General features: G+C 46.5%; 1 protein-coding gene and 1 long non-coding RNA gene across 5 annotated transcripts in view; one reads left to right on the top strand and one right to left on the bottom strand.

Annotated features, from left to right (window-relative positions):
- Positions 1–8,600: 8,600 nt before the first annotated feature.
- Positions 8,601–18,480, bottom strand: LOC129683952 (uncharacterized). 3 transcript variants are annotated; one of them, XR_008721228.1, is made up of 6 exons: positions 18,023–18,479; positions 14,680–14,831; positions 11,869–12,040; positions 11,229–11,364; positions 9,038–11,091; positions 8,601–8,779 (listed from the first exon to the last, which is right to left on the bottom strand). It is a non-coding gene; the product is annotated as an uncharacterized LOC129683952 (long non-coding RNA). The 3 variants fall into 3 exon arrangements; XR_008721225.1 differs by having other exon boundaries at positions 8,601–11,091; positions 18,023–18,480; XR_008721226.1 differs by lacking the exons at positions 14,680–14,831; positions 18,023–18,479 and adding an exon at positions 14,033–14,166 and having other exon boundaries at positions 8,601–11,091.
- A 96-nt stretch (positions 18,481–18,576) lies between these two features.
- Positions 18,577–18,880, top strand: part of Lats2 (large tumor suppressor kinase 2) — a 52,593-nt gene continuing 52,289 nt past the window's right edge. For both annotated transcript variants that reach the window (XM_055616969.1, XM_055616964.1), the window contains exon 1: positions 18,577–18,797. The gene's annotated coding sequence lies outside the window, so the exon portion shown is untranslated. The remainder of the gene's footprint in view (positions 18,798–18,880) is intronic.

Genomic DNA, 18,880 nt, shown 5'->3' with positions numbered 1-18,880 from the left:
TTTTACTTTTATAATTAATTTATTTTTATTTAAAATTCCATACAATATATTTTGGTCATATCGTTTTTTCTTCTCCAGCTCCCAGATCCTCCTCATCTCTCTACCCATCCAACTTCATAGTCTCTCTTTTTGTCTCTCAAAAAAAGAGCAGAACATCAACAATAACAAAAAAGCAAAACAAGCTAAAAAAAAACATAAGAAAAATAACAAAACAAAATAAAACAAAAAGCTACAAAAAACAAAACCACCACCACCATCACCACAACAACAACAAAATAAATAAAAACAAAAACTACTCCTGGGCTTGCGGCCTGCCCTGGAATGTGGTTTTAGTATCCATTGAAGAAAACCGATTTTTTTCCATTCTCAGCAGGTATGATTGTGCAAATAGCCTCTGGGTTGGAGTGAGACTTTTTCTTCACTGCCCCTTCTCAATGCAGGTTTTCACTAATTTGAACCTGTATCAGTCCTGTTGGGTTTGGAAGATGCTGTTTCTTTGGAGTCATCCATGGCCTTTGGCTCTTAAAATCTTTCCACCTCCTTTGGAGCATCTCATCCATCGATAATTAATGTAGCAGGGCTAAGCCCAATAAGGAGAGGGTTCCTGGGCTGTGTAAGATAGCTGAGCAAGCTAGGGGAAGCAAACCAGCCAGCACCAGTCCTCCATGGTCTCTGCTTCCGTTCCTGCCTCAGCTTTCCTCAGAGATGAACTGTAACCTGTGAGCCGAATAACCCTTTTTCCTTCAGGCTGGAATGGTCAGTGCTCAATACAGCCACAGAAGAAGTAACCCAGGACAGTGCTCAGCTCCATTGTTCTACAAGTTCCTGCAGCAGCATCTGTGGAAAACACTATTCTTTCCCCATTGTACATTCTTGGTACTGTTTTTACAAAATAATTGATCTCATATGAATGAGTTTGTTTCTAGGATCCTTATTCCATTCCATTAATCTATATGTCAGTAATAATAGCAGTATAATGCTGCCATATGGTTTTAATTACCATAGCTTTGAAACAGATTTCGAAATCAGCAACTGTGCTGTCTACAAATTTGTAATTCTTCAAGATTGTTGTGTCTCTTTAGGACCATTTGTGATTCCAAATGAATCTCAAAGTTGTTCTTTTTAAAACTGAAAGTTACTATTGGGCATACATAGGAGTTGTATTGATTTCATTGATTGCTTTGGGAGTATGGGCATTTTATCAATATTAAATCCAAGTCCATGAATATAAATGTCTTTTCTATGTTTCAAGTATCCAACTCTTTCTCCTCCATCAGAGGAAATCAGGACCCCTATCACAGGAAATCAAACTCTCCATCACAGGAAATCAGGACCCCACCCTCACTCACCCTTTAGCCCTTCCAAGGAAAGCCACTTGCACACTATTCGTGACAGTTACTGACTTTCACTTTTTCCTTTGTAAGGAAGCATATTATAAAAAGCACCATGTTTTGAAAACCAGATTCTTCTCTGGAAGCAGCTAAGATTATTTGAAATGAACAGAGCATTTCATCTTGTATTTTGTGGGCACTTTGCTTGGCTGAAATAAATTTAGTTCCAACTACAAATGTGAAGAAGAGTAAAGAGAGCTGAGGATATGACACGAACATGTCAGGAAACAGAACCTTCCACCTCTACAAAACTGTTTCCTGAAACTGAGCATAAGGCTAAAGGCCACACAGGAAGCTCTGAACTAAAGCTACCAGGATAGACATACGGGCAGATGGCAGCCAGGCAGAAGAAAGATCTCAGAGGAAAGCACCATAGGAAGGTTTAATATGGTGTGTGTGGTTCCTTCTTTTTTATTCTTAAAAATGTGTGTGTGTGTGTGTGTGTGTGTGTGTGTGTGTGTGTGTGTGTCAGAACCCCTGGAGGCCAGAAGGGTTCCTCGCTTCAGAGCTGGAATACAAACTCGTGTTCTTAAACTGCTGAGCCATCTCTCCAGCCCCACTGTTTATCTGATAACTTAAAGGAACACATGTTGTCTTTCTGTTCAGGAAAACAAACAAACAAAAACTATAGACCTACTTTGAAAGATTGGTAAAGGCTGATGAGGTGACTCAGTGGGCAAAGGTCCTTGCCATCAAGCATGATGGCCTAAGTTTGACATCCAGGGCTCAGGTGGAGAATGGAGAGAACCAACTGGTAAAAGTCATCTTCTGACCTCAACACTCACATGGTAGCATGAGTGCCCTCTTCATGCCCAAATAAATAAATAAATAAATAAATAAATAAATAAATAAATAGACCTTACCTGGGCTTTGGTGGCTCATTCCTTTTATCCCAGCACTCAGGAGGCAAAGGCAGCAGAATCTCTGAGTTTGAGGCTACATAGCGATCAGTTACATAGCGATCAGCCAAAGCTACGCAGAGATGCCCTGTCTTAAAAGACTGATGATGATGATACTAATATTAATATTTTTTTAAGGATTAGAAAAGGGGATATGAAAGGAGCTGGGAAGCTGGGCTGAGAAACCTGGTGCCTTTTGTGTGTTCTAGGCCCTGGCACTATTGTTTGGGTGTTGAATATCCCTGAGGTCCACATGCTAAGTCTCATCGGTGGCACCACTGAGAAATGGTGGACTCTGCAGGAGTAGAAACTAATAAGAGGTCCTCATGTCACTGGAGACTGTGGGACCTGGCCTCTCTCTTTCTCTCTGCTTCCTGGCCCATGAGGCATCAAGGTTTGCTCTGCCTTCACCCACACTCTGGATATCAAACAGTTCTTTCTTATCACCTAGAGCTTGAGACCGAATGATCAGTGAGGCAGCTGCTCTGGGCTTGCTGGGGTGGGGAGGCATTTTATCTTATGAAACACCTTCTTTTCCAGGCTGCCCTCCCCTCCCCACACACCTTTCCTTGAAGAAAATAAAAGTTGCTTGGAAACTTCCCTGCTACGAAGCCAGGAAAGACCACCCCAGCCTCAGTTGCTTTGTTTCCAAATGAGATACTACCAGAAAGCCAATGCAAAAACTGAAATTCTTGTAGAGCCTCTGCCACAGGGAAGGAGCCATGGCAGGCACAGAATACGTAGCTGTTGTTGGTGTTCTCTCCCCCTCCTTTTCTTCCTCTTTCTTGTTAGCATCATCGCCAGCCTCATCACTGTCTGTGCGGCACTGCCCCTGGCACAGGTGTGGTAGGTTGTTCATGTCCACCTTAGATTTGCTTCTCCCCAGAGAAGGCTTGATGAGAGAACTTGCAACCCTGTAATTCTGGTCCCAGCAACATCTACTAACGAGATCCCCTTTAATCAACACAGACAAGTGTGTCATTAGATGCAACTAAGTGAGCTTGTTAAGAACAAGCAGCATGGCTAAGCTAGACAAGTCTCTTAGTCTTCCATATTTTCTTTTTTAATGTGTCTTATTAGCATATGTTAATTATGCATACTAATATTTCATTCTGATTTTCTTATGTGTCACTGACTGCACCAGAAGCTGCCTTGCCTGTTATAGGCAGCATGGCTCGTGGACGCCCACATGGTTTCTGGACGCAGTAGTAGCCATGGAAGTGTTTTGAGAAGACTTCACTCAGAAAATGAACCGTTCTTCATCTCGGATATCTTGTTGCTCCGGGTCAGGGAGGTTGTGCCTCTGGACGGTGCTGTAGGGCTCAGGACCTGGTGAGAGCCATGCAGCCGTAGAGCATATTGCCCTAGGCGGTACAGGCCCCTCTGCCAGGACCCCGGACACAACCATCCCTGTCTGCAGCCCAAGAGCACTGCTGAGGACTTGCACTCTCCTCCTGCAAGGCTCCGAGGGCTGGTTCTGCGAACCGTGGCACTGTCTTAGCTGGCCCTACTTGACAATGACACTCTCCTTTGTCTGCCATGGTGGGGCTCCCATACCTGTTGCCCATCACAGAAGTTTTAAAAATATGTCCATTTTATCAGATATTAGAATATTGATGCCTGCATGTTTCCTAGTTCTACTTAATGAAATATTTGCTTTGTTGTGTTGAGACAGGGTCTCACTATAATCCTGGCTGTCCTGGAACTTGGTATATACACCAGGCTGGCCTTGAATGCATAGTGATCTGTCTCCTGAGTACTGGCATTAAAGGAGTGTGCCAAACATCCAGCTTTGAAATATTTTTTTCTGTCAGTGGTAGGCTCCTGTCCTGTTCCCTGTCTTCTCCTGTTTCCAATGTCTATTGCGTTAGTGCAGGGAATCTTAAGAAAGAAAGGGGAGATAGAAAGAACTAGAGGGGACAGGAGCTCCAAAAGGAGACCAACAGACCATAAAAACTGAGCCCTGAGGGCCCTGAAGAGAATGATACCCCAACCAAGGACAATGCATGGAGAGGACCTAGAACCCTGACTCAGATGTAGCCCATAGACTCAGTCTCCAAGTGGGTTCCCTAGTAATGGGAAAGGGACTGTCTCTGACATGAACTCAGTGGCTAGCTCTTTGATCACCTCCCCCTGAGGGGGGAGCAGCCTTACCAGGCCACAGAGGAAGACAATGCAGCCAGTCCTGATGAGACCTGATATGCTAGGGTCAGAGGGAAGGGGACTAGAGGAGGGGCATAGGAGGAGATGAGGGAGGGGGCCACAGCCGGTATACAAATTGAATAAATTGTAATAAATGATAGTAATAAAAATAATGAATAAATATTTTTTCCCATCCTTTCACCCTAAGATAGTGGTTGTAATGGCTATTCTTAGCTGTGAATGTGAACTTGTGTATTTCTGGAATTAACTAAAACCCAAGCTGCTGGGTATATAGGACTCACTCTAAGTCTGAATCTTTGGAGTTGGGAATACTCACCGTAAATCCAGGCCATACATTCTGGTGACAGCCTGTATGAAGGACGTGTAAAATGGAAGCTCTTGCTCTTTGCCTGCTTGCCCTCGCTCTCACCGTCATGTGCATTCCTTCACGAGGGTCAGAGCCTACTTCTTTGGGATTTCAACATATATGGAAGACCAGCAAGGACATCTAGCCTTGTGGACGGAACAATTATTTGATTCTCGGACTTCCCACGACAAGACAGCCATTGTTGGACTCGACCACAGTCTGTAAGAAGCTCTCCTGGACTCGACCACAGTCTGTAAGAATCTCTCCATCGGGGAAGCGGCATGAAGATGTCCATCCACCTTCACAAAATGCTGCATTGCCTGGGCTGGCCTCAAACTCCTGAGTCTCCCACTCAGCGTCCCAGGCTGGCTTCCCTGGTGTTGTTTAATCTCTTCTAGCTGTGTAGTTTGGTTGCTTGGAAATGTTAGATTGCATCAATTCACCAATCAATTAGAAAGCTTCTGGGGGAAAACAGGAAGCCAAGCCCCAGCGGTCGAGTTCATTCTACCTCTTCTCAACATTTGTCTTATCGACAGCAAGCGCCATGCATGTAAGAGTTGTCTTCAAACCAAATGTCAGTTAATTATACAGTCACAAAACCTCAGTATTTTCCATTTACACATTGCAAGTCAGTGAAGCAGACAGTGCTTTTGATAACACAATAAGAACAAGGCATTGTAGTGAAATTATAGTTCTCTGAGGCTAATTTGGGGGTACAATTTTACAATCGTGTTTCCAGTCCTCTGAACCTGTGTTTGAATGACTTGAGCTGTTACAGCACTGACCCCACATGAGGTCTGTGTCCCTGGCTGGTGTTTTCTCCGCAGCAGCCCCCTTTTGAACTTTAGGTTCCAACTGAGGCCTCAATTGCTGTTCGATGCCCTCTGGGCACTTGAACCTTTGTTAGTACTTTACTCTAAGTTTTTTGGTGGGCTGCTCTATAAAAAGCACCTGTCATTAGTTCCCTTTGGTGTGGGACTCCCCCTTTCAGTTTATTGCATTCATTCTATTCGCAATCCCTCAGCACAAAAGAGCTCAGTGGATCCAGTTCTCTCCAATCTGACTAAATGGCACACCTACAGAAGCAAAGTCTTACACCCCCGAGGGCTTCTGGGCATTGCCAAGAAGACAGCCACTGTGTGCCCAGCACCTCAGAAAGCTCCTATCCCAGTTATTTTCATTATCTCAGCAGTGCCAGGAACGAAGGTTCAAACATGAAACCCATTTTCAGCAGAGCAGGGAAGTGCATGCTAGCTAACTTGCGTGCCAGTGTTTGGGCAGCTCTGCTTTTTCGAGAGCACAGAGGTAATGACTTCATTGCAAATTAACGTCCAGGGAACAGTCCATTGCAAATAGCTGCCAGAGAATTCTGGGGGCTTTACCCCTCATGCTGGCATGTGTCCTCAGTCAGCCCATTTGGCACAGATCACCATGCCCATTAGATAGGAAGGTTGTTTCCTGGAAGAAAAAGGGCAAATTCCTCTCAGCATTCCTTGTGGTGTGAGGAATGGCTTCTCCAAAGGAAGGAATTGCAATCATCTGACCAGCTCCCTTCACCCAGGGTCTCAGTTTCCTGACATTCTGCAAGCTTTTCAATGACACATTCTGTGGGCATGTGAGCTGGGGAAGCTGGGTGCTGCCTGAAGCATGCTGAAAACACCACACTGTGGAGACTCCCGCCCAAAGGTCCAGTGCTCTTCACTGCCAGCTGACATGTATGTGCGCACACCTGTGCAGCATTTCACTTTAATTATTGGTTTTTGGGGACAGGGTCTTACTATGTGACCTAGGCTGGCCTGGGTTTGGTCTGCTTTGGCCTGCTCAGTCCAGAGAGTACAGGTCTATATCATCAGGCCTGGCTTGGGCCCTTCTTAGCAAAGCCTAGGGCAAGCACGGGGCTTGATTGCCTTTGATCAGTGTAGCTAAATATACAACAAATATCAACAGAAACCTACGAAGGAAGGAATGAAGGAAGGAAGGAAGGAAAGAAGGAGGGAGGGAGGGAGGGAGGGAGGAAGGAAGGAAGGAAGGAAGGAAGGAAGGAAGGAAGGAAGGAAGGAAAGGAGGGAGGAAGGGAGGGAGGGAGGAAGGGATATAATGTGATGGGCTCCCAACAGGTCAAATCATGTGTCTACTTGTAGTCTAACCTGTGAGTCCTGTTTCTTCTTTCTGCATAATAGTGTTAAAGGTCACCCCTGATTACTCCTGAGCCAGAACCCCAAATTTCAGATACTCCACAACAGTGTTTTATTCAAACAAAATACTTGAAAGGCCTTAAAAAAATGGTTTAAAATTAATTCCTCAGCTGTGGCTGTGTTGTTCAATCGGTGGTGCGCCTTCCCAAGGCTTGGGAAATTCCAAAGTCCCCAAATTCTTTCAGCTTTCTTTGGCATGTGCAGCTTGTAGGATTTAATATAGCTTTAATAGTTTTATTAAAAAAAACTATTCAAAAGCTACAAGACATTCGTTGTAACTCTGTCTTACTTTAAAAAATCACCAAGATTGCCTTTTTTTTAGAGGCCGATGTTCATGGCTCCCAAGAACATAAAACTCTGGGCTGTAATTGGCAGCAGGTGGGGCCATTGCCTCCTGTACAATTCCATTTCCCTCTTCAAATATGGTGCTACTAATTTGATTTGTAAGACTGAGCATTCACAGAAAGTTTCTATCCTCCCTTCTAGAAAGTTCTTTCCACTCTTGATGTTAAGCTTCTCTCAGATGAAAGGTCTACTGAACACCTACTCTCTGCCAGGAGCTTCACACACACCATCTCACTTGACCTTTGAGATGGGAGACAGCTGTGGATCTCTGCTTCACAAATGAGAAAAACAAGGTCCTAAAAGTTAAGAAATTTGGTCAAGATTCCACCACTGGCTGGTTAGGTTGGCTCCAAAGCTGGGAGACACGCAGTGGCCTCCCAGACTAGAGGTCACATGCTTCCGTCCAAGGATAGGAGGGCCCTTCTTAGAGAGGGCAGCTGGGAAGGAAGTGTTTTAAGGTAAGATAAATAAGATCATCTCCTTCTCCTTCTCTTTCTCCTCCTCCTCCTCCTTTTTATTAAAAACAAAGCCCATATATATGGAAGCCAAGGGTGACATTGCACACTGGTCCTTGTATTCACGAAGCTAGGGCAGGACGGTTACCCTAAGTTTGGGCTACCAAAGTCATACTCTTGTCTCAAAAAACCAAACCCAAACAAACAGACCAAACTCCATAAGGAAAATAAATACAAACTTCAACGCAGCATTCCTGGGTATGTGATCTAACCATGAGTCACATACTGGCCTGATCAATCCTTCAGCTAGTTGCTCATTTCAGCATGGCACATCACATTAATTCTGCCTCATGTCACAAACTCCTCCTCACCAGGCCCTGCACTGACCGGATCAAGGTTCAGATCATCTCCACAGTGCTTTTCACCCCTGCAAGGTGAGATGTCTTGCCATCACCCAGGGCTTCATTTCTAGCCCTGTTCCAGGACAGGAGGCTCCAGCGTAGCTTGACAGCAGGGCCTGGATGGAGGCAGGGCCCCAGAGCAGCAGAAGCTCAAACAGCACCAACCTCTATCAGAGTTGGCGTCAAGCCTAGTGTCCGCTCCCACCCGGCAGGCAAGTGGCTTCTGTATGTATGGTTGTGTGTGTGTGTGTGTATGTGTGTGTGTGTGTTGTGTTGTATGACACATATGCCCGCAGAGGTGGGAGGAAGGTGTTAAATCCACTGAGCTGCAGTAGCACTCTTAACTGATGAGCCATGTCTCTGGCCTCCTGTTTGTGCTCTTACAACAAAGCAATAAAGCCTGAATAATTTATAGAATTTATTTTTCACAGCAGTCTTAAAAATCCAAAATCAAAGGAACAGTGTCTGTCTAGGGTCTCTTGTTGAACCTGTCATGGTGAAAGGGAATTGCTGTAGCCTACTGGATCCATCGTGGTTAAGGGGAATTACAGTAGCCTGTTGTACTTGACACAAGCTAGAGGCAGCTGGAGGAAACAAAACAAAAAACATGAATTGAGGAATTGCCTACATTAGCCTGTAGGCAAGTCTGTGAAGACATTTTCTTGTTGTTTTTCGAGACGTTTTTCTTTGTAGCCCTGGCTGTCCTGGAACTCAGACCAGGCTGGCCTCGAACTCAGAGATCCATCTGATTCTGCCTCTTGGGATTAAAGGCATTTGCAACCATGACCCAGTTTTTTTTTTTTTTTTAAGTTTTATTTGTTTAATATGTATGGATGCTTTACCTGCAAGTATGTCTGGTGCCAGCAAGGGCCAGAAGAGGACATCTGATCCCCTGGGACCGTAGTTCAGTGATCATGAGCCATTATGTGGGTGCTGGGAACAGAACCTGGATTCTCTGCAAGAGAATAAGCGACCTCTCCAGCCTTGTGGGGCATTTTCTAGATTAATGATTGATGTAGGAGGGCCCAGTCCACTGTGCAGTGCCACCCCTGAGGGCAGGGCCCTGAGTGAGCCATGGAAGGCCAGCCAGTGAGCAATGTTCCCCCATGCCTTCTGCCTCAGTGCCTGGCTTGAGTTCCTGCCCTCATTTCCCTTCATAATGGAGGGTTAGCTGTATGACAGAGGAAACCTTTTCCTCCCCCAGTGGCTTTTGGTCAGCACAGCAATAGAAAACAAATGAGTTCCCCTAGATCCAGGATTCCCTTCTTCTCATTAAGCCCATCAAGGGACTTTGCCCCCATTTCCTTATCTAGCCCTAATCAGTTTCCAAAGGCCTCACCCCGAAATACCATCAGCAAATACTTTTGGGATTAAGTCCCCAGCAATGAGCTTTTGTGGGGTATATCCAAATCCTAGCAAAAAGGAACCTTGGGTTTGGCTGACACAAGGCCCCACCCTGCCCTTGAAGGCTGACTGCTCTCATTTTTCAAGGTCTTGGAGTGGTGCTCCTGGCGGATAAGCCTGAATTTGGCTTCTGTGTGAGTCTCATTTCATCAGTATAGTGTTTTTCACAGGGGAAAAAGATTTTTTTCAAACTTGTAGGCTAAGCATTTGTACATTAAACACAAGTTCAGTTACTGGGCATTTCCTGGGCTCTGTGGTAAAGCAGGTCAGGGAAGGGGATAGAGTCCTTGATCCCCTTCCTGTTCCTGTCTCCCTTGCCACAGTGTTGATCCTGCTACTCAATGATTCTCCTTTCCATTCAGAGTTTTTCCTGCTGTCCTTGCTCTGGAGCAGAGGCTGACAATTCTATTCTATAATGGACAGATAACAAACATTTAGACTTTTATGGGCCATATGGAATGTGTTGCAGTTACTCTGCTGTAGAGAGAAGGCAGCCACTGGAGCTATGGAATTGAATGTGCATGGCTGTGTTCCAATTACAGCTTGCTTCACAGGCAATGCAATAGGATTGCACACCCTGTCCATGGGTCACGAAATGCTTTCCTGCTTTTGATTTTCTTCTCCCAATAGCTTAGGAATATTAATATAGTTCTTAGCCCATATGACATATAAAACAGACAATGGACAAGACTTGTTCCATGTGCCCTCATGATGGGTGGGCCTGTGCTCTTCCAAGTGCATACATTGGCACCCTACCCCCCAATACTTAAAATAATATCTTATTTACAGATAGGACCTGTGTAGCTGCAGTCAAACTGAAGCGAAGCCGTCAGGGCAGGCCCTGAACAAGCGTGACTGGTGTCCTAACACGAAGCAGGATGCAGACACACGAAGTGGGGCAGTCATGTGGAGAAACACAGAAGGTGGCCACAAACATGGAAGATTACCCAAGTGTAGTTTGACCAGGATGGCTCCCATAGACTCATGTGTTTGAATGCTTGGCCATAGGGGGAGCACTATCAGGAGGTGTGGCCTTGTGGGAGGAGATGTTCCTCTGGGGGTGGGCTTTGATGTCTCCTATGCTCAAGTTAAGCCCAGTTCGACAGTCTCTTTCTGCTGCTTGTGGCTCAAGATGTGGAACTCTCAGCTCCTTCTCTAGCACCATGTCTGCCTGCACGCTGCCATGCTTTCCACCATGATGATAATGGACTAAACCTCTGAAATGTAAGCCAGCCCCAGTTAAATGTTTTGGTTTATAGGAGTTGCCTTGGTCATGGTGTCTCTTCATAGCCATGGAAACCCATGGTGTCTTTTCACACCAAGGCTGAGAAGAGCCTGACATAGAGTCTCTTCAGCCTGTTGGCATTAATCTTCTCCAGACCCTGCTGTGTGAATTTGAGGGAAGTTGATATCTGTTGCTTAAGTGACTCAGTTTGTGGCACAGACGAACTTCAATCCACGATGGGGTGAGGTCCCCAAAAGCCACCATGAGCTGGAAATATCACAAGTGGAAAGTGCATTTAGTATCCCAAGCCACCAAACACAGCAGCCCAGTCACACAGCATGCTCGGGCATTCGCCGTTCCCCTTCCTGATTTCAGGGCTCACCTGGAGCCCTGATTCTGCTTACATTAGAAGTATCTCCTCACTTAGGTGCCGGTGACCCAGCTTGTGAGTTTCAGGCTCAGTGCAGAGACCCAGCATCTTGGTGAGTAGCACACATACACCGTCTTCACGGAACGTACACTTCATGGGAGGAACGAGGCCTATGTCGGATAATGCAGAAAAGTGTGGTGAGAAAGTGCTGCATGCCACACAGTCCCAACTCTACTAGAGAGCAGCCTGTCTAGTGGGCAGTGAGAGGCCATCAGGGCTGGCCTTTTGGAGGGAATGACACGCACAGTGGCATTTATGTTTAATATCTAAGCAGTAGTCCCCTCTTACTCTTGAGGACATTCTCCAAGCAAAATCTCCAGAAGACGCCTGAAGCTGGATGCACCACTTGCCCTTGTGTGCACTAGCGATGAAGTTCAAGTCCTGACGAGAGCATAGTGAGGAACTAACCACACCAACAGCAAACAGTGCAGTTCTGATGGCCTCTCAAAGCGGGGGTGGCACAGCAGCCCCTCCCCTTTTCTCCTCCTTGTCCTTCCTCACATCCCTCTTTTTGTACTGATGGTTGAACCTAGGGCTTCCTGCCACTTTTGTCTCATTCCCTCAGAAGGCCAGCCCGGTTCTATGATTGCTTCCATACACATCCAAACCCTTACCCAGCCTTGAGTGTGGAGAGCAGCTTTCTATTACTGTGATGAAATGTCTGAGGAAATCAGGTCACTACAGGAAGTCTTAGAGGTTGCATTCACTTGGTCCTCCAGGTTTTGGCCTACAGCAGCAAGTACCTCGTGGCAGATGTGTGGGGGAGCCTGGCTTACTTCTCAACAGCTGGCAAAGAGATGAAGGTGTCACTGGAGTCCTCCGTTCCCTCCTCTTTGCTTCAAGTGATGAGTTTTTATATTTTGTTTGTTTTGCAAGTTTTAGACAGGTTCTCTTATAACCTAGCCTGGTCTTGAACTATTGAGCTCGCTAGGTAGTTAAGGCCGACCTTGAACTCCTGATTCGCCTGCCTGTGCTTTCTAAGTGGGCACAGATGTGCCCACAGTGCCCAGCTTTGTTGTTGATGGGGGTGGTTGTGGTCTGTCTGTTTATTCAGGGTCTATATTACCCAGGCTGACCTTGGATTTCTGGGCTCAAGGGATCCTCCCACCTTAGTCCCTGGGGTACCTAGGGACCACAGGCACACACCACTACCTGTGTTGACTTTTGACTGTACCACAGAGCTGTGTCATCTCTTCTACTCACTTTGTTTACTTCATATCCCTGCGGCTCACACATCCTCTCTGCTCTCACAAGCCCATTCTCTGCATGCCTCAAATACCAGCTTTCCCTCTGACTTTGTTTCAGCCCCTTTCCCTTTCTAAGTAGCTTTGTTTCATATACTGATCCTTGCTCTCACCTCTGCCTTCTGAAAGGGATTAGTTCTGGGGCATTCCCCCAGTTCCAGCTCTCCTTGGCCTTCCATTACCCATAGCCAAATACACTGGGCAGCAGCTGCTTCCCTTTGCTCTGGAATCTGGCAGTCAGAGCCTCCCTGGCTGCTCCCTTCTGCACGCTGCACTTCCCGCCATCTCTTCATGGCTTTCGTCTGGCCTTGTTTATCCAGCATCTAATGATAACACACTTCATTTTTCTTTTTCTAATCTGGTATCAGGTAGATAAGCGAAATAGCTGGCGGTTAAAGTAACAGAACCCAAACAGCTCACAGTTCATTTTACATTCAGAGTTAAAAAACACTTCCTTTACAAGCAATTAGACAATTACATATTTATGGTGGATTTAGGGTAGTTGGATGCTCCGAAGTGACTGGGAATGTTCATTTTGTTACAGAAACTGATTGTGATAACACAAAGGCCTTGGACTTATTCTTCATAAAGCTTATCAATATTTGCTATAAAATAGTACATTAAAAGTTGTAGCAGGTGTGGCAGCTTACACCTACATACCGGCAAGTATGGGCAGGGTCATTATCAGCTACTTGATCCCATCTCAAAAATGAATAACACAGGTTTTTAATGAGCCAGGTGAAACTACTGGCGTGTAGGTTCAGTATTTGGAGACTGAGACAGGTAGACTGTTTGGGCCCAGAAGTTTGAGACCAGAGTGGACCAGAGACAACAGTTCATTGTTTTATGTTTTTGTTGTTTGTTTCTGAGACAAGATCTCACTGTGTAGCCCTAACTGGCCTGGCATTCACTATGCAGGCCAAGTTGGCCTGGAATTTACTGATCCGCCTGCCTCTGCCTCCCAGGTGCTAGGATTAAAGGCATGTACCAATACACCTGGCCTGTTTCATGTTTTTTTAATTAATTAAAAAAAATGTTTTCTCTCATATATGTCTGTGTACCTCTTTTGTATCTGGTGCCTGAAGAGACCAGAAGTTGGCATCCCCTGCAACTGGAGTTATAGCCAGTTGTGAGCTGCCTGATAGGTGGGTCCTTGGAAAGGGCAGTTAATGCTTTTAACAACTGTGCCATCTCTCTGGCTCCTGTTTTTGTGTCCACCCCCCAGGGGGGGGCCTTGTTTTCTTTTTTTTAATGGTTTTAGACCTTACCAAAAAAAAAAAAAAAAAGCATCACCTTTTCTGCGGAACTTCTCCAGATACAGACCTGGAAGTGACACAGAAGTTGCAGGCAACATAAATGTAATGGGGACACTTGAATACAATCAGTCAGCTGCAGGAGGGCAAGGCCAAAGATGGCATGTGTTAGGAAGCTGTCTACCTCATTCACATGAATTGTCAAAAGAATGGCTTAAAGCAAAATGTGACTCCATCTTCAAGAAGTTGCTGCTTTGAGCTTTCCCGAGAAGAATTCTTACCTTATTGAGCAATGCTGACTTATGCAACCGCGCACTTCATCACTCATCTGAGAAGCACAGTGGCTATTTGGGGAATGAAAACACCTAGGGAGGCATCTGGAAGAGCAGGTCTGCGGGGTCCTGCTTCCTGAACTGCCCCAGCCACACACAGGAAGCTCGTGAACATTTCTAGGACATGTACATTTCTATGTCTCTCTTCTACAACGGCTACAAGTAAAGCAATTAGAAATAATTTAAAATCAGGGAAGAGTTCATTTGCCCGACTTTAACACTGTAAGAAAAGAGTGAGAGCTAAATCCCTAATTCTAGGGATTTAGCTCTGACATCCAACCTGTTACATTGCTGAAAAAAAAAATACTTAAATGTAGCCCAGGGCTGAAAAATGTGCTTCCCTGGGAGAATGCTTGAAAGGCTCTGGGTTAAGATGCTAACTTTTGTTGTGGTGGTTTTGGCTTTTCTAAAAAAAATTTTTCTCACATTTATTTATTTGTTTATTGTCTGTCTGTCTGTCTGTCTGTCTCTCTCTCTCTCTCTCTCTCTGTGTGTGTGTGTGTGTGTGTACACACCACTACAGTCAGTTCTTACTTTCCACCATGTGGGTCCAAGGGATTGAACTCAGGTCGCCAGGTTTGCTGGAAGCCCCTTACCCGCTGAGTCTCACGCCAGCTCTTCTTTGCTTTTCTGAGATACCATCTCACTTGCTATGAGGTGGAGGATGACTTTGAGTCCTAAGCCTCTTGTTACCACCTCCGGTGTGCTGGGGTTCCTGGCCTGAGCCACCACATCCACAGCCAGACTTCTGATAGAAGAGATAAAAGAAGCAGCTGACTACAGAACTGGGGGAAACTGAGGCATATGAAAAGCGTGGCAAAAAAATGTTTTCCATTTTCCATTTATACCCCACCTTCTTCTGTTTGCCAAAATGTGGGGAGTGTTTTCTAGACACCAAGCAATTCTCTGTAGATAAGAGTGTCCTATAGACATTTCCTATTGTCATTGGGATAAAAGTCAGATTCTACTGCTTGAAGGCTGTGCTATTTTAGATTCCCATTGGTTTACAACCATCTGTAACTCCAGCTCCAGGGGATCTGTTGCCCCTCTTCTGGTCTCATTGGGTACTGCTTGCAAATGGTCCATATAGAATGAAAAATAAATAAGCTGGTGTCTGCCTCACGCCTTCACTCCTGGCACTGTGGAGGCAGAGGCAGTTGGATCTCTGAGTTTGAGGCCAGCCTGCTGTACAGAGCAAGTTCCAAGACAGCCAAGGCTACACAGAGAAACCCTGTCTCAAGAAACCAAAATGAAATTAAAAAAAAAAAAAAGTTTTAAGGGCTGGAGAGATGGCTCAGTGGTTAAGAGCACTGATTGCTCTTCCAAGGGACCCAGGTTCAATTCTGAGCACATGGAAGCTCACAACTGTAATTCCCGTTCCAGGGGATCTGAAACCCTCATACAGACATACATATAGTCAAAACATAAAATAAAAAAAATAATAAATTGGTTTTTTAAAGATAATCATAATTTTATTTTGAGTTTCAAAGAAATGATTTTTAAAAAAGTTTAAAAATGGAGTTAAAAAACATCCTGGAAACATATCACCTAACTAGCAAAGGCCCTACGTGGTTAACTCTCTTCCTGGAGTTATACACGTTTTAGAACCAAAACAACCAAAGCACAATGGAGGAGCTCTCCATAGCTGACTCGGAAACAGGTAATACTTCAGTCATGTATTCCTACAGGTCTCTTGATATAGTCCAAGCTAGGCTGGAACTCTCCGTCTCCCTGCCTCAGTACCCTCCCTGCATGCTGGGATTGCGGGTTTGAACCTCCACACTTGAATAGACACAGTTCATGCTTTACACTTTGATATCTGACATAGTAAAGATAGCTTTAAAGTACATCTGACATGCTTGAAGAGGTTATAGTTTCCTGTTGTGCAGGAAGCCGTAGCCTGGTTAATGGGACAAAACACATGAGGATAAACCAGCCCCCAAATGAAAAGCATCGGTGTGGCATGCCTTCTTCCTTCTCATCCAGGTCTTTCATGATCTGACCCTGCTCTACATTTCCATGAGAGTGCAGAGGAAACCATTCTCCAGTGAGGCAGATTTGCTGAGTCTCCATCACACTGGTGATAAATAAGGAGACAAGAATGTGCCTGGAGATAGAGCCTGTTCTCCAAACAACTAAGGTATGAGGGAGGCTGAGGAAAGAGCCAGGTGTTTTGCACTCAGAGACAACATAAGCAGGGTGTTAGTCTTGGGAGACATTCTCCTTGAGTGGACCCCTAAACTATGTTATCCTTACTTCACTGGTGAGTGCCAGCCAGATCTATGACCCCTGCCTCTGCTTTGACCTGGCTTTTGTGCTCCTCTCTTCCTCCACAAACATCTCTTCTTTCTGACACACTCCTCTCTTCAGACACTGCTGGGGGTACTGCTTAGTGGCGCAGTGCCTGTCTAGCACCTGTGAGGCCCTGGCTTCCATCTCCAGCAAGAACACTAAAAGCATGAAGAGGTTAATTTGGCTTGTCTCCATATTTGTAAGTACACTGTAATCATGGTTTCTGGTGATTCCCTGGAAGAGGGCCTAGTAATTCAGTGCTCCCGAGGTCCTATGTTAGATCTACCTAGATTCAAATCCCAGCTCTTTGATCCAGCTGGGCAAATTACTTGGGCTCTCTGCAACTTCAAGGCCTTTTATCAGAAAGGGTTAATAACAAGGTTCCTTTAAAGATTGGATGAGATAATGCCTAAGTTTAGAGCATCACTCTGGGAGAACACTGCAACATGGTACATTCAGATAATATAACAATCTACACATGGTGATTTTATTTGTTTGTTTGTTTATTTATTTATTTGTGTCTCTCAAGTGCTGGGGTTAAAGACATGACATGCACCACCACCACAGCCTGGCTATACACGGTGATTTTGTCACTAAAGAGGATCTTGTCCTCAACGGGCCTTGTGTTATCCCTTTCTCTCCTCAGCTACATACATCATGTGAATGTACTTATTTCGCTAACTTAAAAATATTTTTTGTTGTTGGCTATCCTACTATAGATGTATCAAAAGTTATAAGACAAAAATATCACCTAGAATTCCTACATTCAGAGACTATATTTTTCTATTATTATTATTTACAGTTTTTTTTTTTTTGTTTTGTTTTGTTTTTCGAGACAGGGTTTCTCTGTGTAGCCTTAGTTGTCTTGGACTTGCTTTGTAGACTAGGCTGGCCTCGAAGTCACAGAGATCTGCCTGACTCTGCCTCCCTGAGTGCTGGGATTGCAGGTGTGGGCCACCGTCCCCAGCTTGTTTTGTTGTTGTTGTTTTTTTTTTTTTTTTGGAGAAAGAGTTTCTCTGTGTAGCCATGGTTGTCCTGGAATTCTCTCTGTAGAGCAGGCTGACCTTGAACTCAAAGATCTGCCTGCCTCTGCCTCCGGAGTGCTGGTGTTGGAGGCCTGCACCACCACCAACTGGCTTAACGTTTCTTACTCTTTAAAACACCCCGGGAAGGCTGCCGCTGTGCTCGGTGCTGGGGCAGGAAGTACACAGGTGTGTACCAGTCGGTCGGCTCCTCTTTTACAGACCATCAGCTGGAGGTGCCCTGGGCAAAACGTCAGTGTAGCACACAGGGTCAGACTGACAAAGGAAATGGGTGCTAATTTGCAGGGGGTTTAATTATTAAAGTTCAAAGGATAGAGAAATGAGGACCCTGAGGAGAGTCTCTGGAAAAAGCCTTAAGGGAAGTTGAGAAAAGGGGGAGGGGTCGATGAGGGACAGTCCAGAACTACAGGCTGCTGAGGCAGTTAAAGCAGTCCCGATACAGCTTGAATTTGGCTTGAGTTCCTTCCCTAGTACAAAAATAAAATAAAAGCTGGAACAAACGAACTTCATCATTGTTTCTTCCGGAGCCGAAACTTCAAATGTCACGTTGTTCGAGAGGAAACCGGATTGACTTTTAAAACCATTAGTCCTCACCATCACTTACCACAGAACCGTAGGTGGTGGCAAGCGTGATGTCAGAGAGCCAACAGGATGAAGGACTTGGCTTCCACGCTGTTATTTCTTCTCAGCGTCTGTCCCTGGACCGCATCCCTAAATGGAGGATCAAGGAGTGGCCGAAGCGTAAACGCCAGGTTCACTGGTTGGTTCGCGCGTCGCTGCTGGGTTTCCCAAAACCAGAAGGCACTTTGCGCGGAGCGTGCTCGGGGAGCGGCTGGTCAACCTGCGCCGCCGGGGCTGTCCGGCGCCTCAACGGCCGGCTGTCCGGTCCGTGGCTGGCGCCGGGGCCTGTGAACTTACTTTTCTCACCGAGCGCTACGAGGCGCTCGGGAAGCCGGCGCTCCGGGGCCGCCGACTTGCGACGCGAGCGGCGCGCAGGGCAGGTGGCGGCCCGGGCGGCCGGTCGGCCGGGCGGCGCAGGAAGCGGCGGCCGGGGTGGAGCGGCCGGCGGGGAGCAAGGCCGCGGGCGCCCCGCCCGGGCTGGTATGCGGCCGGGAGTGACGCGGGAGGAGGGGTCACGTGACGCCCGTGGAATGCCAACAATGTAGCGAATGTCCCGCTCCGGTCTGCGCGTCGGAGCCGCGGCGTGAGCGGCCCGCGAAGATGGAGCCGCCGCCGCCAGCGCCGCCGCCGCTTCCCCGGGCTCCCCCGACCCTCCGGAGCCAGCAGCCGCCGCCGCCACCGGCGCCCGGTCTCCCCGCGCGCGAGGTCCCGGAGCCGCGGGCCAGGACGCCGCCGACGGTGTGAGGGCGCTCGCGGAGGTGAGGGGCCGCGGCCGGGAAGTTGGTCGGGACGGGGCTCCGCCCGTCCGCCCCCGCGGGACGGCCGGCTCGCGGGGAGCCCC

Source organism: Psammomys obesus, unplaced genomic scaffold, assembly GCF_907164565.1.
Source record: "Psammomys obesus unplaced genomic scaffold, mPsaObe1.curated_primary_1811, whole genome shotgun sequence".
NCBI classification, from domain to species: domain Eukaryota; kingdom Metazoa; phylum Chordata; class Mammalia; order Rodentia; family Muridae; genus Psammomys; species Psammomys obesus.
Note: the sequence above shows the minus strand (reverse complement) of the source record. Positions and strands in the feature narration are given on the sequence as shown.